The sequence below is a fragment of the Balearica regulorum genome, chromosome 6 (assembly GCF_011004875.1).
Source record: "Balearica regulorum gibbericeps isolate bBalReg1 chromosome 6, bBalReg1.pri, whole genome shotgun sequence".
NCBI classification, from domain to species: domain Eukaryota; kingdom Metazoa; phylum Chordata; class Aves; order Gruiformes; family Gruidae; genus Balearica; species Balearica regulorum.
Window position 1 is genome coordinate 40,440,834 of NC_046189.1, and position 25,463 is coordinate 40,466,296.

At 37.9% G+C, this 25,463-nt stretch overlaps 1 protein-coding gene across 8 annotated transcripts in view; it reads left to right on the forward strand.

The window, feature by feature from the left end:
* MBD5 (methyl-CpG binding domain protein 5) overlaps window positions 1-25,463 on the forward strand; it is a 144,648-nt gene that overhangs the window by 43,762 nt on the left and 75,423 nt on the right. For 7 of the 8 annotated variants that reach the window (XM_075757277.1, XM_075757272.1, XM_075757279.1 and 4 more), the window contains exon 2: window positions 6,731-6,828. The gene's annotated coding sequence lies outside the window, so the exon portion shown is untranslated. Of the gene's footprint in view, window positions 1-6,730; window positions 6,829-9,952; window positions 10,217-25,463 lie in introns of all 8 variants that reach the window. The other variant, XM_075757275.1, reaches the window with a different exon arrangement.

Consider the following 25,463-nt stretch of genomic DNA (forward strand, 5'->3'; position numbering starts at 1 on the left):
CATTTAGCTGTTATTTAGCAAGTTAGACTACAGAAAAGTACTTAGGTGAAATGTGAGTAAATCACATTACTTTGGCAGTAGTCACCTAACTACAAATAAAGTATATATTTAGTAAATCCTACTCACTTCTATGACCTAGTTTGCTGTGGATGATAATTTTCTTAGGGCAGCATTCGGCTTTCTTTTCCCCTGTTTTCCTGCTGTTTAACTTATATGAATGAGGGATTCTTCCCATCTGTCATCTTAATTTCTGGGCTCCTCATAGCAAAGGAAAGCTCTTCCCGTTGGTGTCCGTAGTAACTCCTGGTCCCCACTCCAGCCTCGCTTTGGTCTGCTCCGGTCCTCATCCTGTTCTCATGGAAGCGCTCAGTTTCCTGGCTTGTCGTTCCTCCCTGGTAAACTAAAAGGTTAAACCCTACATTCTTCATCTTCATGGTATAGATACTGGTTGGGCAGCCTGACTCAGAGGCTGAGATGTGAAAAAAAATTGATGCTATAGCTTCTGTGTACTCAGTTGAATGAGTCATAACTTGTGTACTCACATAAAGCGCTCTAGCTGTAAGAGCATGCTCTGCTGTTAAGGTAGTACCAAATTAGTGAGAATAAGAAAGAAAAGTCTAGATGCCACATTCACGTGTTGGTGAATATAATGCGTGGCGGGGACTGAAGTGAGGGGAGCTTGCTTCCTTGGTGGTTAGATTGAGAAGGGGTTTGGGGGAAAGGGATTTTAGTTTGTTCTACCTTTTATGTAGGCTCAAGTGTGGTTTTAGCTTCCTAAGATGTACAGCTTAAAGTCCTGCTCCAGGAGATGGTCACATGTTAGACAATCTGCATGATGAATTTTGCTTTTGCTAATTGTAGAAGAAGAAGATATACTGTTCAACTTTGAAGAGAGATTAGCTGCTAAAAAAGTATTTTAGAAGAAACTGGGAAAGGAAGGAAATGTATAAATACTCGTGTTTGGAAGAGAAATGGGATTTCTTTGTAATGTAGTTTGTGTCTCATTGAGGGCTGTTTTATTATTCTTCCAGAAATATTGTTTTGTTTCTCAGAACTTTTAATAGTACTGGGATTTTGACTATATTAAAAAATAAAGTATCAGTTCTCTATATACATAGAGAAAATACATTTTTGTATTTTATCTATGTTTACAAACATAATATTTTTATGTATGCACATATGGTTTAGACTTAAATATTGCTCTATACATATATGTAGGCAAGTATCTGTTAGAGAAATAATGCCCAGATCGCAGCAGCCCCACACGGCAGCGTTTTGCCCTGAGGACTGCGGTGAGTGGCATCGCCAAGTCCTGCTTTGCTCGGCGCAATGACAAGGGACGTTTTGTTAATGACGTGGGCCCAAGTGCTGCTGGAGAATGCTTGAGAGCTGCAAAGACCAGCCTCAGCCAGCCTACTAGTGATAAAATTAGTGAGGCTTTCATACTTTGAGTTAAAATGTCTTTTTTTTTTTTTTTTTCCTAATGCTAATTAGAAAGTTCGGTTATCGTGGTGTTAATAAAATGGTAAATAACAGTTAAAAACAGGATGAAATTCTTAGAACAATATTGGAGCAGAGTCATCTGTCATGCGATCTCATTAGTCCTTGCTTGCCTAACAAAAACAAGACAGACCTGGTTTATTTATTTCTCGCTTAAAACTATTAATTTTGAAAAATATTAAGGCTGCCTTTTCTACATTATCGTGGAACAGAGAAAAAAAAAAAAAAAACAAACTCGAGTGGTTTTCCTCCTACTTTTTTTTATGGCGATATGCCTTTGCAATGGAGTTGAATCGTCCCGCAGATTCTGAAATGGGAGGAGAAGGTAACCTTGGGTAGGGACCGTGATAGTTCTGTTGCTTTTGTTCTCTTCCGCTGCAGGCATGAGGTGTGATCACCACCGTGCAACATGTGTGTGTTTATGGGTGTAAAAATAGCTGGAAACAAAGATCTGTTCAGTGTTTTTCAAATCTACTAGTCCTTTAAATTTATCACTTAAACACTCTAGAAAAGACTTTCAGTTACCTTTGCGTAGCTGTATGCAGATATTCTATTAATGCATACTAAAATTTCTAACATTTTCTCTATACATTTATCTTAGTGTGAAATAGCCTTCATATGATTCTATAGGGGTTTTTTTCCTCACAACTAAGAAAAACGTGCCTGCCAGAGGCAAATGACTGGATGGACATTGCAAGCCTTTGTGGTACTTCTGTGGTAGTGCCTCTCACGTATATTCCCTTATCTAAAAGAAAATGGTCTGAAATTTTGCACCTGTCCAAGCTAATGGGTCTTTTTTTAATACCTAAACATCTATATGAAGCTCAGGCATGTTTTTCACCCGTGTGATTTCAAGTAACACGTGGAACTTCTTCAAAGTTACTTTTCATTTATGCCTGTGCGGAAGTTGGCTCTTTCAAGGAGCTAATTTGCTGAAGATAATGCAAATAGTTCATTCCTGAGATTAGAGTGTCTTTTGTTTGCGTTCATGAGATTCTAATAAAAAGCAAAGCCCCGGTGTGCAGTGGGTGCGGACAGTTACCATAAGTCACGGAAAAACGAGGTTTCACCATCAGAGCTCTGGACAGGCCCAGAGACTCATCTAAAGGACCGCAGTCATGGGCTCAGGGTGGTCTACGCATTATCATTTTCTGCATTCGAGTTATTTTTGTTAAACATTTGAACAATACTTTGTGCTGTTGTGTCAATAATAGCGGAAAAATCAACCTTCTCCCAAACAATACAAAAATAGAGTACGTGAGCTATTTACAGTGGGAACAAATGGAAAGCTAATGACATTAGAAAAAACTTATTGATGTTTTTACATAGCTGTGCAATAAAATATTTAGGTTAAAAATAAATCTGATGGTTTTAAGACTTAGTAGCACCCACGAGTGTAAAAAATAATGTCTAAAACCAATTTATTATTTTTCTCCAATGATTTTTGCGCATTTACTTTGAGTGATTGTTGTCGTGTTCAGATGGTTTAGCTTCTTCTAAGTTGCTGTTTGGGAATAAATTAACGAAAATATATTCAGGATTTAGAAAGTTTCATTTCTCAAAAGATACTAAATGTTGAGTTGTATCTAAATAAATGTTTTGTCCCCAGTCCAGAGAGAAATTTGGGGGGGGGGGTGGAAATCAAAACAGATTCTTACATCTGAGCAGAGACATATGTTTTGTGGGTTGGCACCAGACTAGGATGCAGAATCTTGTAGAACCAACTCTTCATACTCTAGGATATTTAGAGGAACAACATTCAAAACAAGGTGCTAGAGAATTTATAAAAGAAAAAGAAATAGAGAAATAGACTTTCTTTAAGAGGGAAAATGTCTGGTTTGAGTCTCTTTATGACTGTCCCTTTATTTCTAATGCCATCTAACTGTCTTTTTTTGTGTCAGCGTCATACCAGAATCAGATACTGTAAATAAGATAATGTGTTATAAAAAAGGAAATGTTTTAATTTCATTGGTAAATTCACATTAATTGAAGATGAGATCATAGTGACTCCTTCTGGCTGTTAGGATGATGATGATAAAACCATATGAAGAAAAAATAATTAAACACTTGGGTGCAGTTCAGCAAAATGAACAAGTCCCAAGAGGTTTAGAAGATTCCCCTGAAACATGTGGTTTAGCACAGAAGAAACTTTTTCCCTGTGATGCGATGCTCAAACTCCTTCAAGAAGGCTTAGAGATTTTGAGAACAAAATTAATGATACTCTTACAATTATTGCAGTTGCTGCGTATGAGAGAAAGATGATTAAATCTGATCAGAAATAACATCTGCAATCGGAGCAGAGTTTAAATATCTGGATTTTGGTCGTGCAGTTCAGTGCCAACAAAAAAAAAAAGGAAATATTATCTATTAACACAGAAGGCAAAGTGAGAATGATTTACTTGTCAAGCAAAGATAAAAAAATCTTTTCAGTGGCACTTAAAAAATCTGGGGAGATTTGGGTACGATTCAACTTCTTAAGAAAATTGAATGTTAAGTTTGAAGGGCAATTGATAGAAAGTCTCAACGCCAAATTACATGCAGAAAGTCACTTTTAGGGGAAAAAAGTCACAGTCTCTGAACTACTTTGAAAAACAATTATTTAAAATGGTACAGTGAAATGTTACATTCACTTCCCTGCAGTTGCTCCATATTACGTGAGTTCCCTCCAAAAAAAAAAAAAAAAAAAGGAGACTTTTTACTCCAGTTCTCAATGCATCTTCAATTTTAAGATCTCCCTGTCAGCAGGTGTGCTTTCTGGCTTGTAACCATGCCTAAGTATCTTCCACGCTGAACTTATTAGACAAATCTGTTGATGGATCCTGCTTTGGCTTCCATACCAGTTTATTCCTCTGACTTTATTGGTTTGGCATATAAAACAAGTAAAGTACAGCCAAAGCCGAGCATAGCTAACAAAAGAAACATATGTCATGACTGCACAAGATGTACATCTGTTGAATTAAAAGTAATTGTTCTGGGTTTCATGTTTACATGGCCTACCTTAATGCAGCACCGTTTGGTATCTTAGATTGGGTTGTTTAGTGACTTTGAGTAACTTATCAGCAGTTGTTGTTGTTGGCGGGCTTGTATTCACAGACTACTTCTGTGCACTTCAGGTATTTCATCAGCCTTTAGATTATTTGAAACACTTTTTTTCCATTCCTCTCCTGCCCCTCAACCCTGTCTTGAACCATATCTGAAAGTGCAGTGGCAGTCTGCCGGGGCAGCGTCGCTCTCAGTTCCTACACAGCAGCTTTTTAATACTTTAATAGGGTCATTTTGTATCTGGAATTCTTTCCCCATACCAATCCATCAACTCTCAGTTTGGCAAGCATCAAGGCACAGTATAAATCCAATTTCTTCTTCAGATTTTTCATTAGAAAAAGAGAGTTAGCATAATCATGGTAGCCTATGCAATTTTATTTGAGACTGACCTGACAGTTCTCTTTTCTACAAGGATTTTAAATTTTTGGAGGTAGCAGAAAGAGCAGAGAGTATCTGTTTAAGTATTCAATAACTTGCTTTTTTGCAGAAGTCATCGATTTGAAAGGTGTTTATTCTCAGGTGGGGAAGTTGGGGGGGATTGGATTTACTTCAGAAGAAACAACATTGACAATTCAGATAAAGTGTTATCATAAAGCTGAGAGGAAATAATTTTTCCATTGATATCGGTAAACTACAAAAACTTAGTGGTTTTGCTGTTAGAGGTATTTAACTATTATGGCTTTAAGGAGCAATGAATTATCTACAGAGCCTGCTAAGTAATCTGATCACCTTTCCGCACGTCCTGACTGCTGGCAGTCAGACGTTCCAGGCCTGCAAATACATAAATGAGTAAATAGATAAATCACACTTAAAGAAATAGATATTCAAGATAAATGAGTTGCTTGTGTTAACCCAAGTTTCGCTGCTGCTGTGCTTGTACACTGTTAGGAGTCAGCAAAAGGTTTTCCTTTGCCTTCGCTCAAAGTTGGATTCCTTCTTCAGCTGAGAAAGGATAAACCAAGAGGAATCAACTGAGCAGAGGGAAAAATCGTTTACAAGACAAAAGCTTTTTGACTTGGTTAGTCTTCTAGCTAATGGCATCTGTTGCTAAATGAAGACTGAAAGCTTTCAAAAGTATTGCAGCATATGTTAGGTTATACGGGGACCAGTGTGGCTTAATTTTATGTGTACCACCCAGCATATATCTAAGGGTTGCTTATACTGACTTAAGCCTGTTATCAAACTTTGTGCCTCATGTTACACAGCTCTGCTTTGAAGTTCCTTCCTTAAGGGAACATTGGGCAGATCAGAGAACATCATGACATTCTGAACATCAGGAACCACCTTTTTACTGTGAGGGTGGTTGACCCTGACTGGACCAGGTTGCCAGTGAAGCCTCCATCTCTGGAGATGTTCAGAGTCCAACTGAACACAGTCCTGGGCCTTCAGCTCGAGGCTGCTTTGCTTGAGCAGGTGTTGTGGACCAAATGTTCTCCAAAGGTCCCTGGCAACCTCAACTACTCTGGAAATTTTATCGTGGTTATGATAGACAAGTGGTTTCTCTTTCATTGAAAGAAGTTGAGACCTGAAAATTAAAAAAAGTTGTAGCTATTGGGCATTTTAGCCTAAGTTGATTCCAAAGGAAGTAGTTTATTTGATGCTTACCTTACCATAAGTATAGTAATTTTTTTTTAATTCATCTTTCCATAGTTACAGTACTGAAATACGAAAGCAGCACTAATAAATGATACTGTATGTCTGTACTGTTGAATAATGTGAGGTTTTTAAACCATAACTGGTATTTTTAGGGGCATTGTCTTAAGGTTACCTTTAATTTGGCTTTTCAAAGTTTAGGGATGTGGTTTAACTTTTCGTAATCTATTAGTGCTTATAACACACTTCAATACTAGTTTGTCATTTTGCCTTTTTTAATCTTTAACTCATGGAAATGATTACTACTGTTGTTATTTTGGTATGATAACAGTGAGTTTCCCAAGTTTGGTGTATTTAGTCTTGAACATACTAATGCAGACTAATTGTTATGTGCCTCAAGTAGATGAATGCTTTCCCATGTAATGGCTCTGGTGCTTAGCAATTTGTTTTTAACAGCAGCTAATAAATTCATGTATTGTATGAAATGCACAATTTTACTTTGTGCCTTCTTAATAAATAAATAAAATTTTAAAAAATCCTCAGTCTAGCTGCAACTAGCCTGGCTTATGTACTGCTTTGTGGTGTTTTTCTTCAGATCCTTATTGACGATGGTGGTCATTGGAGGCATAAATATTGAAGAATATATCATTTACAGACAAGATCTTTGAAATCTGTTTCCTTCAGACAGCAAAGGTAAGTCAAATAATCTATATTAAGCATTTGTATATAAGTAATAAGTTAGATAGTTGTATGTAAGTAGTAAGTTAGATAGTGTTTGTCCTCAAAAATAACCAAAATTGAACAGCAGCTGAAGTTCAGGAGCCTGGCTTCACTTCTAAAAGTTTTAACTTTTTTTTAGTAAGTTTATTTATCCTACTAATGTGAAAAATAAGCTATATGGAAGGAGCTTGGTTTCTTTTCCTCCTTTTAGTTGCAATACTATGAGTCTGTATTTAATGTTATTCCTTATTGTTTCTTTCTTATGAGTTTTTCGTACCATGAGATCAGTTGCAATATCTGTGTGTGATACTGATGATAACCAGGAATCCCTTATATATCAAAATCTGAAGAGTTCTTGGGCATGAGGATTACTACTCAAAAAACCAAAAGTTATGCAGAAAAGAAATAGCTAGCAACACACAAGTAAAATAGTGGGCAATGTCTTGAGGTTTTCTGTAGGAGTTTAGGAATTTGACTTCTTTTTAACTGGATATCAGAGACACAAACCTGATGAGCACTCTGCTTGTACTATTTATTTTGGATGTGTGGACTTTTGATCAAAATAAATGTTAGTTATTCAGGAGAGTTTTGTGTATTAATTTTTCTGTTTTGAAACTAACTATATAAAACACTGTAGGTAACATGGGAAGAATTTTTTCTGTTATGGAAATAGAGCTAATTTCCCCACTCATTATCTGCTGCTAATTTAACGTGTAGCAATATCTGAAATTTAGCGGTGATTATATGGCTGTAGATTTTTGGTTCGCTGTACAGCTCATCTATGAGCAAACCAATTAAGACATAATTTTGGAATATAATTGAACTTCTAATGGGGCACTTTAATTCACTAGAAATTTACATATTTGCCTTTCTTTGTTTTAGTAGACAGGTCCAAAATGAGGGTACAGCTTAATTTTTGAACTTCTGAATACAGCAACTTCATCTGAGACATTTCAAAATGAAGCATGCAAAATGCTGTTGAATAAGAGGATGGATAAGTTCCTGAATAAGCTACTTAGTTCTCAGATCTGAACTTTGAATAGCTCCCATTAGCTGTTTATTTGAAGAATAAACCTGTGGTGTTAGGGTGCTGTGGTCCTATCGATATTCTTTTCATCTGCAGCGCAACAGTGTGCGATGCAACACGGTGAAAACTGATCTACTTAGTACAAAGTTTGTTCAGTGTTCGTAACTAATTTTCTTCCATCTGGGCAGTCTTGGTCTGCTGGGAAAGGGCTTTTTCTGCAGATCTTTATAACTGATTTTTCAAGCAGTATGAATAGACAATTATTGGAACTGCATAGTTAGGTCGGACTCAGCCTGATGGAGCATCTGGGCTGGGACACACAGGGTCAGGGTTCTGTCTCTCACTTCCGTGTTACAAAAGTGAAGTATCTCATTTATGTAGTGCTTGTAATGTGTTTCTGGTTTACTGCCCCTTCGATCTCTTTCCTTTGAAACCCTCTTTTGACTTTTTTGAGGGGTTTTTCAGCCCAAGTTTAACTGCAAGGGTTCTAAAACGTGATATTACTTGTGTATATCGCCATATGCAGTGGACGCTGGCAGATGTATCCGGGCTAATGCAGCCCTGGTTCCGTCAGGTTTTGCATCATTCTAGGTTTTCACAGCTCCCAGATGATGCTGGAAGAGAGCCGCAGGTGGGAAAGAGTTAAAAAGTGCGGCACGCATAACTGAATTACATGACCTAAAATAAGGAAACAAACAGTAGCTGTTTGTTAGAGGAAAGCTCAAATTAAGAAAGAAATGAAGGCAGTTCTCTTTTCTTTTTTTCTTTTTCCTTTTTGTTTTTTTGTTTTGATTTGTTTACCCCCAGAACGGAAGACCTCTTTCATTTAAAAGATAAAACACTACTGAGCTGAGAGAGGTTATTTACACTTCTGCCACATTGAGGTTAAATTTTTGAGTTTGTTTTGTTGTTACTGTTTCCTTCAAGGATAGACAGACCTTTGCGTATGTTTTTGTTTGTTCTAAAATGGGGACCTACAACGTTTGGTAAAGGAAAACCAAATGTTTGGGGGAATAATTATCAAAGTTTACATTTGAGTAAAAAACAAATAGGTTTTGTATGTGAAAAACTGGGACAGGGAAAGTATTTCTTTCTGTAAGGTTAATGTTTTACTGGCTATTTCCTTAAAGTTTTAATATGTACTTAGAATGCTTCTACAAAATCCAAAAAAACATTTAGCTCTTATTCCCAGCATCTTAGCCTTTATTTTGCACTCTTTTTGTCTACTGATACCAAAATGTTCACAGCTGTATAGGTATGTGCAGACACTGTTTCTATTCTATTTGATCTATTTTTAAATGCAAGGGCTTTTTGTGTTTAATACGCATTACTGTGCTTGCAGTCTAATACTTCAAAACCTTAGTGACCTTGATTCACCCACTTGTACCTTGTCCATTATCATACAGTCTTTAATTGTATGATAACATGCTATTTTTCTGCATAGAAGACAATCCTTGAATTAAATAGATGGCATTTAATCAGTATGCAGCTATCTAGTAGTTTTAATTGTTCGGTGTGTGGTTCCAGATTTTCTGCACTATATAATTTTCAAGCCTTGGTCTGCAGATAAAATTAAGAATTTGCCTTTATGCTTTATGGTACCTTTGAGCAACAGGTTTAATCTAAGACTTTCTGGCAAAACCCCATCTCTGAAGCCCAGGTTATTTTGCAGAAACATTTTCAGTGCTAGGAGCTTCTGTTGCCAGCTCTTTTGATGGGCTGCTGGGGTTTGTATACTTTTTACAGTAGCTGCAGAACTGGGATACTCACTCCAAGAAGATTCTTTCAAGCCAGAAAAGCAGGAGCAGTGATCCTCAATGAAAAGCAGAGGAATTGAAGGGAGTGTTGGCATAGGCATCATTTTTTGAAGTCATGATTTCATTCTTCTTGATTCTCAGTTTCACAGTCAGCCATTCTTACTTGTATCCTAGTTCCTTGTAGGTCTCATGTTCTGCGTCTGTTTTCATTCTCCCTCATCCAAGTAATTCCTAATGTCAGTCATTTTCTATTTCAAGTTCATTATCCATTCTCACACAGTACCAGTCTTCCCTCATTTCACTTACTTTCCAGGATTACAGTTCTGTTCTGGCTCCAGATCTGCACCCCTTTTTCTCAGGGTGAGTCTGCACAGATGAGTATTGAAGGTTTGCACATCCTTCTACCCATGTTCCACGTCAGCTGATGCAAGTCAACTTCTGTACAACAGCCCCATAGCTACTTCAGCGTGACTCTGAAGTGCTGCGGAGAAGCTCTGTCTGCCTGTGCTGTGCTAGGAAGGTTACACACAACCATAACGCAAAGATCAGCTGTCTGCCAAATGGTGTCCCTGCTATAGTGCGTATGTACACTGAAATTTTGCCTTTCCAAAACTGTATGTTTCAAAAAGCTTTGAACACCGTGGATTTTCCTTTTCTGTAAACTGAGATGGCACTTACTGATTTGTATTATTTATTTCAGTATGTGAGAGAAACCAGAATGATACATGTCCTCATAATATTTTTTTCTTGTTAAATCACTTTAGAAGGGTGCAAAAATATATCAGAGAAATATAGCGTTAATGAAATAGAATACTGGTTATGCAGACTTGAGGATGTGTGATGTTTACATCTGTTTCTTGTGCTTTATCTGTTTAAGCAGTACATGGAAAATGCTAGTAGATAGATAGAATTTTACACTGTGCGATAAAATGATAGACATGTTTAGTCCCCTGTGCCATCTCCAGCTGCAAGCCATGTAGTCTTTGAGACCTTTCTGAACTGTGTAATTCTGGGACTCATGATACATCACAGCACAAAATCAGGCCTCTCGCTATCCAAACTTCAGAATTTATAAGGCTGTTTAATTATACTGAAGTATATAACATATGACTTGGCGCTGCATACACAGTGCTTCTCTAAATAGTTTGTCTTAGAACTGTGTCATTACTAATGTTTTGATTGTAGTTATTCTAAGACAGAGAAGGAACAGTGTCATGTTGCATCATTTTTCTCCCTAGAGCAATCTGCAGTCTGGATTGACGGACGATTTTTCCTGAATTGTCATTAAAACCAAGGAGCCCAATTGTCTTTTCTGAAGCCCTAATGTTTTTCTGAGAACAGTCAATTCTCTGTCTCTCTCTCATCTTTTAATATGAAAAGGTTGGGTTTTGTGAAATCCCGAGTTACTTTCTCTATAAAAGATATAAACTAATTCTACCTTCGTAAATTTAATAGAGAGAAACCTACTTAATTTGAAAGTTACTTCTACAGAAATTATTTAAAGGATTTTGGGGGGAAAAAATATCTCCCTATAATGTTGCTCTACTTTTAGGTACCTTTTAGAGCCAAATTTTAGAGTACGTTTTAAATAGAATAGATTTGATGGGTCAATTCTTTGCCTTAACAGAAAATTTTATACCTCTTCTGCCAAGTTTTTCACATTTCACCAGAGCAAGAAGTTTGTTTTCAGTGGTCCCCGTTCCTTTTCCAGCTGATTCTTCTGAAACAAATTTCAAATAAAATATGGGCTGGTGTTTTGAACTTTTTCTGGAAGCAGATACTATAAATAAATATTGCAAACTACAAGGGCATTCCATTTTGTAAAATTGGAGCAACAGGCACCCTGAACAACGGTAAATATTCCCAACACTGTTTTATTGTTACCAAATTAATCAAGCTCAGTGATTTAATTGTCATTTCATAGTTAAATATTTAAGTAATACAACTTTTTCTGATATTGCAGTGCATCTCTCTTTAAAATTAATAACATCATAGCAAAACTGTTAAAATTCACCTTTTTTAATATATAATTTTTCTTAGCAAAGCTAAGCATACATGCACACAGCTTCTGAATTAGTTGCCTAAGGGTTGGCTTTGTACAATCACAGTAACCTGGATGTCTCCAGAAAGTTTTAGGGTTTTTTATTATTTCAGTCTGTGATGTTAGAAAGTTTTCCAAATATCCATACATGTTTTCCTGTAATACATCAAGAAATTGCTGTGAAGTAAAAGTCACATTATTTTTCTTTTTTATTGAAAAGCTATGGCTTTAAAATAACAGATAAGAGTTACTGTCATTATTTGTTAATTACACAAAATATTTAAAGGAAGAATGTAGTTAGAATGTAGTATCTAAGATTAAGCGAATTATTCTCTTCTCTTGTAACACCAAACCAAATTCAGATCTTTGATTTTTGCTTTTATAATGCTGTCTGAAAAAAACAGTGCTCTAAAAATAAACTCAAGAGTAGCAAAATTAAAATTAGCTTTTAATGAAAACCTAAGAAACTATTGGTTTTCTTTATATGAAGATGGCCTGAAAGCTTGTAGAAGTGTTTTGGTTTCCATTTTGCTATTTTGTTTTGTTTTATTTTCCCCTTGCTATAAATTCACATCCTTGGAGGCTTACTGTCACGATAAAAATCTATCTAAACGGTTAAAGAAAGTCAAAATACAGAAAAAGAGAGATGTCTGTGCTGTGGTTCTTCACCCAGTGGTTGGTTTGGGTAACTGGTGCTGGTGATTTTGATCAGTGGGTTCTTGCTCCAGGTACAAGTGTCCCCAGGGCAAAAGGCCTGGCCAGTTGGCCTTCTCCTTGTTTCTGTCCTCGTTATAATGTTCAGGGAGAGAGCACAGGAGCTTTCCTTGACTGTGTTGAGCTGTTTGCAGTCATCTCCAGTTAAGCAAGGATTTGATTCTCTACAGGGACTGATGGTAAGGGATGAGCTCTTGGTGCTCCCACAGCTTTGCATACAGCCCTGGTTTGAAGTTGGCACATTCAGCTTGGATCATTGGCGTTTATCCACAGCTGATCTGGCCTTGCACCACCAGAAGCTGCAATTTATATGTGTATAGCCACAACAGCTTTTCTACAATGAGAAATAAGGGCTTTGAAAGTTACCTCATTCTTGGTTTTGTTTGTTTATCTTTAAACAAGGCGTCGTAATTTTTCAGATTCTTAACTGGCCTTAATTAAGCGTATTTTTGCTAAAGGGACATCCCTACCACAGTTAGTTTCTGCCGATCCGGCTCAGTGAATCTCAAACATCTTTGTCCCTTGTCCTGGAAAGATCCCAGTTTAGTGAAACACTTTGAAATTTAAACCAGTGATGCTTTTAAATTCAAGCATCATTCATACAAACTTTGTGAAGAAAAGAGCCACTCTTCCTCTGAAAACCTGTGGTGATAGGCCAGAGCTGTCATTCAAAATAGGATTTTTATTTTTTGCCACATCCTTGAAAGCCATTAATGAGAGGTAAGACTTTCACTGAGATAGTTTGGTAATTGCCACAGTTTGCTTTAACTTAGTCTCCCAAACTGAGATTGCATCACTTCAAAGGATTCATTACATTTATTTTGGCTTTTAATCCTTTGGTGTATGAAAGGCCTTAGGTACCATTCTGAGAGTGAGGGCAAACACACTTGAGCTTAGGCAAAGGATAGGTGAACTAAACTTTCTGTTTAAAAGATATCATGAAAAGTGAAAATATCTCATCTTTCTTGACCAGCTCCATCCATCTGTGGAGTTCTTAATACAGGAACTAAAACTATTTAGGACATAGATCCCAGCATGAATTTTCCAAAGAAGCTGTAATGTCTTTGAGATGCATGTTGTTTAGATGTTAGAAAATAAAATGCTATTACTTTTATATTGTTGATCGATAAATGGAAATGTTCATTGTTGAATCTTGTGTAGAATTTGACAATAGTTTGAGCTACACGACAGAATTCTCATTTAATTTAAAGGGAGCAGCAAATGGAGAAACAAACTTGGCCACAGGTGCGCCTTCAATAAAAGGCAGAAGAAGAAAAACTGTTTAATATATATTATACGTATTATAATGTAGATAATTTGACCTCACCTAGATAGTTCTAACACGGCATTTTTGCTTATGCCACTAATTCTTGTTTGGAAGTTTTATATGTTTTCCAGTGTAGATATTTATGTTGGTTCAGGTACATATCTCTTTTTCCTTTAGTTTTCTTATTATCTCAAGCATAGTTGAAGCATTTGAGTGACAGCAAGTGACATTTTCATAGGATAGATTCTGTAGGCAAATGAACAGTTGACAGTAGGCACAATGGCAGCCTGGAATAATCTGACATGTAGGTGTTCTGACGGGAAGATACTCATTGTGTTGAATGAAGTTCTCATATAGTAGCTTTCAGTTTATATTGTATTCTCATAGTATAGAATTAAATACATACCCAAGACACATATGCTTCAGCTGTTATTGTATATGTTTTCATCTCTTGAAGAAGAAATAGTATTACATAATCTGAAAGGAAATTCAACAGGTAGATGCTGGCATTAGTCAAGTCCTTGGCTTTTGCATTCTGTAGATGTGAAAGAGTGTGACATTTTCCAAAGTGAATAAATACACTGTAGGTTCCCATAGAACATCTCTGCAATTAGTTAAGAACAACTCAACTTTATTAAGGTCTTGATTTTTTTTTTTTTTTTTTTAAGAAAGGAGTGAGAGCACTTGATTGTTAGTTGCATGCCCACTTTTGGCCTCTTTATGGACTTATAAACTCCAAATACTCATATACAAACAATCTTGGTAAAGTTACCAAGTACCTTGTGAATAGTATGAAATTTCACAGCTGGAGAAAGTAAGAAAACTTTACCTGATTAAAGTTTCATGTCAGTATTTCCATTTGCTTGGAGAAGATTAGATAACTACTGCTAGCTGAAAAAACATAATGAATTCAATGTTAACTTAAATGATACTAGTATATTATTTTGTCTGTATGGAACATTGATCAGTAGATCATTTTACTCAAATATCATTCTAACTTCTATAAGACCATTTAAAGAGTAAAAATCTTAGTTAAACTGTCTTTAACTGTTATATCAATGGAAATTTATGTGCATGCCTTCATCAAGTTAATAGTTATTAAAATTGGTTGTGATCCTTGGAAAAAAAAACTTTGGAACCGGTGATGCTAGAGAAATCACTGTTGTTCCTGCACAGGGGCATTTTAAAACACGTGGCAAATTCATTCATATTATGAAACTGCAAAATGTATCTTCCAGTGTAGCAAGTTAACAAATCACTGATTCAGATGATGTTACTTAAAAAATGCCATGTTGCCAATATTTAGCTGATTTCGCCATCTGTAATTAATAATATTAAGACTCTGGATAGCCCTGCATACCTTAAATGCTGTAAAAACCATTTGGTTTAGTGTGTCCTCTTTTAGAAAGAATTGAGGAGAGTAAAAACTGAGCCAAGCACCCTCCTCAGGATGAGGGCGTAAAATGCGTTTCAACATACTACCAAATGTGTTTCCATGATTCAATTGGTTTTGTCTGTTTGCTTCGTAATTAATAGACTTCTAATATCTTTTTTCAGTGGAAATTATTATGAAGAATTAGTATACCCATGAAAATTATTATTTTCATTGATTTTTCTTAAATTGGATTTTGTTTATGATTTAAAATTTAAAATACATTTCAAATCCCTAAAAATAGGTATGCTATTTCAAATGACAAAACAAATTCACTTCTTGCCTACCTGTTTAAGATGGTGGGAGTACCATCCTAAACACACCTATTTTTTAGTCCCTTTCCTTAAAAAAAGAAGAGCCTTGTGTTCACAGTGTGACCAGAATATTGAAGTTTTGGTGGCACAAAAGATCTTGTAAAGTGGGACCTTTTTTGGCCTTTTTTGCCCTTCTAGGGCATAAGAAAGTTCTTTCTAGGTTCTTATCAGCAAAGTGGGTCACTGTTTTAGGATGATCTACCGGTACGTTTAACCAACAAGCTTGTCATTCCCAGTTTAACTGAAGAAAAGTAAGTCAAATGTCCACTGTAACAGTGCGTGGGCCTGTGTCATTCAGCTGTACGATACGGTGTTTTGAAATCCTCTCTCTTGTGTGAGAGGACGTGTCACTGGTTTGACACAGATGTTTCAATGCCCTCGGATTATCACAATTGTCCCATTTAAACATATAAAATTACGCATTCTTTATGAATAGTTTTGATTTGGGCTAGAGGAATGCAAAGCTAAAATTCCTTCTGAGACAGTAAAAGATGGTTTATAATTACAAACGAACCAGCCTGGGTGCAGCTGCAGGGTGGGGGTAGGGAACAAGCTGATGAGACTGAAAGAGCGAGGTCCGGAGATGTCGACCACCCACCCCATCAGATGGTGCTCGTTTCGGGAGCAGGGTGAAGAGAGGCAAGCTGCATTTCCCATAGCTGCCGCCTCATTCCCTGGTGAAGCAGACTCTACAAACACATGCTTAATGGACAAAGTTATCATAGAAGTCCTTTTACAAAAGAGTAAAGTGCAGTTAATCAATGATAAAATGCTTTCAAGTTAGAAATACTTGTTGTAAAAGCATATCTTTGAATGAAGATGGGAGTGGGGCATTCAGTTGGACATAGATTCTTCAATTGTGTCTTCCATCTTTATATCTACTCTGCTTCTTTTCCTTTCCTGCCCAAGACAGGTCTCTTTTTTTTTGTTTTCCTGGGAGAGTGAGGGACCTTAAAAACCCAAAGGCCAGAAGAGACCACAATGACAGTTTTCTGACTTCCTTCAGTGTGCAGACTATAACTTTTCGCAGAGCCTGGATTAAAGCTCGCCCATTCGGAAGCTACCTGATCTTGTTTCGAAGCCTTGAAGTGATAGTGAGCTAACCATTTCACCTAGAAAATGTTTCCATATTTAATTACCTGTAATAGAAATAGCATTTTATATAAAATTAATACTGCTCTACCTTTCATCTGGAAGGACTTAAATATTTTCTCTTTGTTTAGACATACTAAAACTTTCATAATTGAATTGTTGCTTGTTGTTGTTACAGTGTGGTATACTTTCTTCATCTCCCTTAGCTATACATGTGCTTCAGCATTTTCTTCCACTATTTGCAAAAAGGAAAAATGATGCCAATTGGGAAAAGTTTGTGAAAGCTATTTATGTGAAAATGATCCACCAAACAGTGTGCTAAGAAACACCACCTAGCATACTTTTGCTGTGGCTCTCTAGCATAAAATTGATACATAGCATACTAAGTTTGCAGCCGTACTGCTGACACACTTTATTGCTTTATTCCCTAAATTGCCGATAGAAACCACGTGGTAGATGTTAAATAGAATTTAGAGATTTTTTTGGAGGGTAAAACATTTATTAAGGCTTGTGTTGCCCCAAATATATAGTTAAACGCAAAATTCTATGATAGGGAGAGATTGCATCACTGTATGTTTAGAGCCCACGCTCCAGGTACAGACTTAGGCAGGACCCCTCCTGCTCTGTGACCTTTCCTGTTACCAAGCTCTGTTGGAGGAGCAGCTAAAGCCCTAAGGGACATTCGGGTTCCGTTCAGGAACTAGAAGGAAGGAAGGGTCTGACTTCCTTCTCCATGATCAATTCCTACATCCAGAAGAAAGTATATAAGAAGCTAAAACCAGTTTAGCCCCTCAGCCTGGGAACTGAACTCGGTGGCGTTGCTGGCAAGTGGGCTGAAGGGAAGGGAGGCAAGGAGAGGTTGCAGGGGAATACAGGTTGTTTTTTATGAGTGGGAATAGCAGGGCTGTGTTCCTTAGAGTAAGTTTTAGCTTGGATTCAAGTTCATATAATATTTATAATAATGGGATGTATTTGGTGAAAGGGAGGAGAGAAAAAAAAAACAACATACAAAATATCTACTGGACTGACATAACAGTGAATTATTTGTTTAGGTAGAAATAGAAATTTCTAAAACCTGAACCTAGGATTGAAGTATATGTTTTAGCATTGAACTAAGTATGATCACTTAGTGATGATTAAAAGGGGATTTTAAAGCAGACAGGTTTGAGGATACGGTCAGCATTCATACGCAATTACTGGAGACTGAGTTAGGTCCTGGCTCCATGGAAATGGGTGGCAGAACTGAAAAAGCATTTCAGTTATGTTCACAAAGTATAGTGCTGTATTGATTGAAGTGTGTTTCACTGCTACATTTTGGATAGACATCTCATTTGAGATACCCAGCCCTTCTGGATTTGGCACTTTTAGGTATTTTTGTAGCATGTTTTGAAATACAAGCTCCAGGCTACAGATTCTGTATCAGTTAAATTTTTCTTATCTGTCCTTGAACTCATCAAGTATTTTGTCCCATCTAAAAACCCTTCATTGGCAACATTAAGGAATGCTGTCTGAATGCTGAAACCATTTCTGCTGTCCATATCCATGATTCTTTTGCTCTAGTAATAGGTAAAAAAATAGATTTTGGAGGAGTATTGAAGATGTTTCTAATGAGGTTCTCTTGTGAAGATTTTCTAGAGACAATAAACATGGAATAAAATAAACTTAAAGCACCCGTTTTCAGGTGGGTTCCACTTGTCTGTCTTGGTGCACTCTTCCTCCTGACCAGTCGCCCCTGTGGAGGCAGCATACCCTGAGCTTCTCCTTGTCCACTGCAGTTCAAGGCTTGACAGGAAAACAAAATACAAAAGTATTTCTGAAAGCCTAAAGCAGAGAACACTGAGTTAATACTTTTGAGACTTTGGAGACTTGAAAACTACAAATCTAATCTGTGCTTCTAAAGAAAATATGCTAAAATAGCTAAAAACATCCTACACCTTCAAGGCAGTCTTTGAACATTAGAAGAACTTGCTTTTTATCTAATTTTCACTCGCCTCACCCTCAAATACATGATCTTGGTGTAGTTTCAAATGCAAATGTTGCTGATCTCCAGAGCCTGTGTGCTTTTTACCTTTGACATTTCATAACTACTTCATAAAGAATGTAGGGTGAGCTCTCCACTGAATTAGGTTGATTTAATTTTTTAACACTTGTCTTTCATATGACATCTTTGGATGTATTTTGACAGGAGTACAAAATTTAAGGCCTTTGGCCAGTCCTTTTCAGGAACCAAACTGTCTCTTCATCTGTTGTTGTTTCAGGGCTTCATGCGCACAAGTCCAAAAATGGCTGTAGAGATTTAGGATGCAGGAGGAGAGCTTTCCTGTATGTCTGTTAATTTACTCTGTTAATTTACTCTGATCTGTGCTGGTGCCAAAAAAAAAAAAAATTCCTGATGACTCACCAGGAGAAGGTTTTCATTCTGTGTGAAGGACTGTTTGGATGTTTCACTAGTCTGGTGATGAGTGTAGCATTTGATAGTAGGACATCAAGAGCTAATGCTTTTAGGATGGACACTTGCATGGTATGGGCAGTGGTTCTCAATGCTTCCAGTCTCAGATTATGCCGAGACTTTTGACAGAAACTCCGTGTTTCCATTGTGCACTATATCAGCATGTATCCACGAGGAGATAAAACTGAGTAAATCAGTTTGGGAAAACTTATACCCATTGGGTGTTTAAACAATACCAGGTTTTGCAGCCTCCCAAAGAATGCTTCCAGAAAGAAACTTAATAGCCAATAACTTCACCCAGTTAAAATTAGGGTACCTCAACAGTTGGGTACCCATAGGTCGTGTACGGGACAATTAGAGAAGCAAGAGGAAGCATCACACCTGGACTGCAGGACTCAGAGTGATACCTGCCCAGTAGTAACAGCACATGGTGAGTTTTGCGTAATACACGTGATGCTAAAACAAGGTAATTACTGATGAGTAAGTTAGAAGTAAGAGACTTTCAGCTCATTTTGCACAGTTTGAGGAATTGTTTCCTGTGCTAAGGGAGGCGGGGCTGGCAGCAGGGAGAGCGGGAGGAGATGGCATGAGCATAGAGAAATCTGATGTATTACATAGGCACTTAGAAAATATTTTACCTTGGCATCATATGCTGTCAGTTCTTGTTGCTTTCATAATTTCATCCTACTTTTTCATTTTGTAAACTATTTATGCTTAACATGTTTCAGTTGAAATAAAATCAACATTCCAGAAAGCTCTCTGGTAGCTTTTAGCATGCACCCGAACAGCAGTATCACTGTCTGTGCGGAAAGGGGAAAAAAAAAAAAAAAAAAGAGAATATGTTTAGCATCACTGTTCAAACCAAAAGATAACAAAAATAAATCAGATGCCAATCAGATGCCTGTTCTTTTTTTGTCCCTTCTGAAAAACAAAAACCACCCAGAGTAACGTAGCCCTGGCACTTTATTAAATAAAAAAATATAACAACTACTTAATAAACCAAAAGGCAGTTCAGAGAATGTGTGAGGTGATAATTAGAAAACAAAAAAGCCCCCTGCTAAACAGCATCAAGCATCTGGGGTTGCTCAGACATGCAAAGAGCAGATAGTTTGTCCTCAACACAGTCCTGCAGCTTTCTGTGTGCTCTGAGGTGTATGAAACTGCTGGGAAATACTGTCCGTCCTCAGGGAGAGCAGTGAAGGCAAGATATCTTTAGGGACGGGGGAGAATGGAGTGAGTCCTCATGCCCCGTGCTTACAGTTCAATCTCAAGATCAGAATTTGTCTGCAGAAATGATCTTGGCTGTAGCAGGCATCTGTGGTTTAACCAGGACGAAAATCTGGTCCCTCTTGTGTCCAAAATATGTGCATGTCTTTGTACAGTACTCACAGTTCTCTCTCATAGGTTCATGTGCTTCTCCTTCTTTCTCTCTCATCATTTTCTGTGAACAGTATTCTTAAATCCCTGTTCTTTGGCTCGATGTTGGTTGGGCAGGGGTGCAGATCATTTGGTCTCAGCCATAAATTTGAGCAGCACCTCATGTTGTTCACTGCTAGTGCTTCAACTTCACTCCAGGGTGCTGGTGGGTGAAAGCAGCCGTCAGCTTTTGAGAGAAGGAGAGCACTACGTTGTGAAAGCCTGGACCTGAGCTGTGGTCTGAGAGCTCTGAGCTGCCAGACCAGGGAGCCTGGGGAGGCAGAGAGAGAGAGAGGTGAAAGAGGTTTTGAAATCTTGTGTACTTTCCAACACAGGAAGCAGATAGCTGGCTGTCTGTCCAGCCAACAGAAACAAATGTGCTTTGCCATGGAGACATCTCAGGTTATCCATGCTTATGGTGTGTACAGGATAGAGAGGAGAGGAGGCCCAGTGCCTCTAGGAAGTCCTGTTACACTCGTCAGTGATTTGAGAGAGAAGAAGTCACTTCAGTATATCATGGAAAGAGAAAATAAGCCTTGCGCTAGGGTGATGGAAATCATAGAATCATGTCGTAGAATGATTTTGGATCGGAAGGGACGTCACAGCCCATCCAGTGCCACCCCCTGCCATGGGCAGGGACACCCTCCACTAGCCCAGGTTGCCCAAAGCCCCATCCAACCTGGCCTTGAACACTGCCAGGGAGCCAGGGGCAGCCACAGCTTCTCTGGGCACCCTGTGCCAGGGCCTCAGCACCCTCACAGGGAAGGATTTCTGCCTCCCATCCCATCTCCATCTCCCCTCCTGCAGCTTCAGGCCATTCCCCTTGGCCTGTCACTCCCTGCCCTTGTCACCAGCCCCTCTCCAGCTTTCCTGGAGCCCCTTCAGGGACTGGAAGGGGCTCTAAGGTCTCCCTGGAGCCTTCTCTTCTCCAGGCTGAACAAGCCCAACTCTCTCAGCCTGAGGTCTCCATAGCAGAGGTGCTCCAGCCCTCGGATCATCTTGGTGGCCTCCTCTGGACTCTCTCCAAGAGCTCTATGTCCTTCTTGTGCTGGGGACCCCCGAGCTGGATGCAGCACTGCAGGGGGGTCTCAGCAGAGCAGAGTAGAGGGGCAGAATCCCCTCCCTCGACCTGCTGGTCACGCTGCTGGACACACAGCCCAGGACACGGGTGGCTTTCTGGGCTGCAAGTGCACATTGCTGGCTCATATTGAGCTTCTCGTCCCCCAACACCCCCAAGTCCTTCTCCTTAGGGCTGCTCTTCATCCATTCTCTGCCCAGCCTGTAGCTGTGCTTGGGATTGCCCTGACCCACGTGCCATTATTGGTACAAGAAATCTTTGTGGCCCTCTTGTAAATCTTGCTCAGTTAAAGGGAACATGACAATTTTAAATCAGCTGTCCCAGGAAATCAGCACTCGTTTGAAATGTGTGGAAACTGAAAATAATCTATGCCAGAACTTCTTGTGCTAGTGCCAACTAAAAAGAAGAAAGAAAGAAAGAAAGGAAAAAATCAAATTGATAGGTTTCAAAGTTAATAATTGTGCTTAAGTGCTATGCCTGTAAATCACTGAATAACTTTTCCGTTGATATAACAGTTACTGTATGTAAATGTACATGTAGTGCTTTTGCAATAATACAAAATACCTGAAAGCCTGAATTGCTTGCTAAGCTTGCAGCATTGCAATTACTAAAATACAACCTGATGCAATGTACTGCCGTTTGACTTAACCTGAGATGATTTCATGAATGTCAAATAACATAATGCTAAGGATATTAAAAATTCATGCAAAACATGATGTTAGTATGAGCGACCTCAACACCATAGTAGCATAATGTGTTAAATTATCTTGTTACAGTTCCAAAAACCTTCATGGATTTAATTTTTTAAAAGTGCTACTCTTTAACAGTGGGAAATTTAAAAAAAAAAAATTAAAAATTCTACCTCTTCAGCTTTTCAGTTTACCTTAGCTTCTCAGAATTCCTGTACATCAAACTGTCTGTATAGCGTGGCAGTCCCTGCCTGTGTCTGTAGTCGTTTTGGGCAGAGAAAATCTTTGCTCCGAAGGTGTGTTGGATTGACTTTTGTAGTTATGTTGATATTCTGTATCATGACATTTCATATTACAACCTCACATATGGAGGCTAATTTTAATAGTGCTTGTGTTGGCTTTTTGAAAATACATTAGGCTTTCTTTCTAAAGCTCTTGTTTTGTGTGTAAGATGAAGTACTTTCTCTAGCATCAAAACTTTTGATGAAGTCCATGTCACTAGAAGTATTCAAGAACATAACCGTCAAAAAGATTGTAGCTACTGGAGTTGAGGAAAGACTCGAACACTGTTACTCGCACCTGGTAAAGCAGAATATCAAGAAGAGTATGCTGATGTATTCTCCATTTAATGTATTTTGAGGCTACTAGAACCTTTGGGTGATGCCATAGAGGAGAAAACTCTTTTGGCTGTTTAAATTCTTACCACTAATGATTGGGTGTTAAACTAGCCGCATCAGGTTGCACAGATCTCAGTTCACTGGGAATTAAAGGCATTCTTACCTGGTTTTCAGGCTATCTTGATATTATTAAGAAATTATTAAATTATTAACAAATAATACTTGTTGTCCAAACTTTAAAAATTTCCATCTGTTCTCTGAAACTGATCAGTAGCTAAAATAGATATTTCCTAATGCACTAGTGTACATTGCTATCTTATATAATAGCTTAATTTTGTGTCTTTAGGTTTGACCATGTTTCATTGAGATCCTCTTACACTAAGATGAGACTGCAAGACTTTAGTTCCTCAAGTGAAGATCCTGTTCATTGCACTTGTTGATCATCTCGTTAATCCAAAGTGAGGGTGAAAGTAGAATTTTACACGGTTATTTTAAGTCCCGACTTTTGTTTAGGTGTGTGTGCCACGTGTTTCCACATTCGCATGTTCATAAAAGCTCACTGAAAATTTTGCCATTGGTACAGCTATGTACTGCCATCCCCTGAAAGATATTTTTTAAATCCAATCAACTTTTGTGTATGCAACTACTTTCAGCCATGAGTGCTTTCTGAAGGCAGCGGAACCATTCAGTTACTTTGTCAGGCTTGGTTTGGATCGGTTTGCAGTAGTTAGAGCACAAAAATACTGAAATGCAGGGGAGACTGTCTCAAGGAGCATCAACTTACACGTTTTGTAAGGTAAGGAAGTTTCTACATGAAGTACGTGTCCTGACATCTGTAGTTTCTGTTTTCCTGATGAGGGAGGCAGCCTATAGGTCCCACAGGTGCCTTAAGTTCCATCTGCCATACGCTGCTGTCTCCCCGCTCTGCTCCATAGGATGCTTTAGGTGGAGGCAGTTGGCAGATCAAGCGCTCCAAACGGCTTATACGTGTCAGACCATGGCCACTGAGCGCTGCTTCCAAACATTTGAGAAGTGTATTCTTACAGCTGTCATATTTAAAGGTGAAGGTGCGCTTTGGTCCTTAGATCTCAACTCACCGTTAGTATCTCAGCACTTGGTTTGAATAGAAATCGTTTCATCTACCAGATTTGTAGTTGCCAGGGGATCTGATTGTCCCATCAATTTCAATCTAGCGTAATTCAGTAGGAATTTAAAGTTTTTCTCCTTGAACGGATGTCTCGGTACTCTCTTTGGGAAATGAATTCTGTCATCTGGAAGCTCCCATTAACCCTTTCCTACCAGCTGTCATACCTTCGAATTAGAGAGGTTTGTAAGTACAAGAGAGGAAACAAAAGCTTCAGGGGTAAGAAACTTTCTCTTGTATTAAGCCTAAATCCAGATAGCGTAAAAGCATGTGAAGAACGAAGGAACTGGGACACTTAGCTTGTGGTTCTGTGAAGAAGAAAAAAATTCAATCATTAAATTAGACCAGTTGACACTTGTGTAATTCACTGTTCTTAGATCCATACAAAATTGTAAGGCTATACTGCTATTACACTTACATTTTTTAACTATTCAATTAAGATAACTTGCCCAACAAGTGTGTAACTTTTTGTTAATGACTGGAGGTCTTAAACAGTTTAAGTTTTTGCATTATATATTAGAAGTTTCTTTGGCTTGAAATAGAGATTTTTTGGTGGTAGAGAGAATTTTGCCTAAAATTTTGTCATAAAAAACCAAACTTACATGTAACCAAGTTGTCTGTTGACTATTACTAAAAGTCTTATTCTTGGATCCTTTTTCTCTGTGCTCCGCTGATGTGAAAAGCTGGCTAATGTGGAACCAGCAAAATTCATTTGTTAGCTGCTCTAATGCATGAAACACTTTTTGTGATTTCTGTATGACAGCATTAATACAGCAATTCATTGAATTGCTTTCTGAAAAACATTTTAAAAGCAAGAAACCTAAAGCGCTTTGTATTTTGAATTTACATTGTCTATTTGGAATATAACAATCTTAGAGAAAAGAGTTAAATCTGTGATTATTTTTTTAAAGGAGTTGTTGTTGTTGCAACAGCTTTCTGTCTTTAATCCTTCAACGTATATTTGTGTATTTAACTTCAAAAAATCTGATTTTTACTTACTCCTACTGTTGATATACTGTCAAAAGCCTTGACAAGTCTAAATGCTTGTTTTTACTGTCCCCTCTTTTTCTTGTCTAATAATGCTTATAGAGCAGATGTGGGATAAAAAATTGCATCTGGGTTTGTGGAAGTGTTGGGGGGAAAGTTACTAAGGCAATCCTTTCTAGTTTTGTTTTTATCCTTTTCCCTCAGAAGCTATTTGGTTATCTCAACAAACCAAAGGGATGGTAAATTTATGATGCGGTGTAATAAGTTTTTTCAGAAAAATTATTATAAGTTTTTAATAACATGATGTTTCTTCTGGTTTTTCATTTGCAGTTTGACTTGCTGACACTTTGTCATACATTGGCAGATTTTACCTCAGGAACCCGTCTTGTTCTTTCTTGTTGATGAATTGCTCAGAGTAAAAACAACGTGAAATTTTATCAAATAGAAATTATCGCTTGTTTTGCATAATAAAGTGTGCAAACCAGACCAATAAACCAGTGACATGCCTCTGTCCACTCATTATTCTTGAGCCTGCACAATTCTGTATTGCAAAGTACTTCATTAAAATAGGAATTGGAAGATAG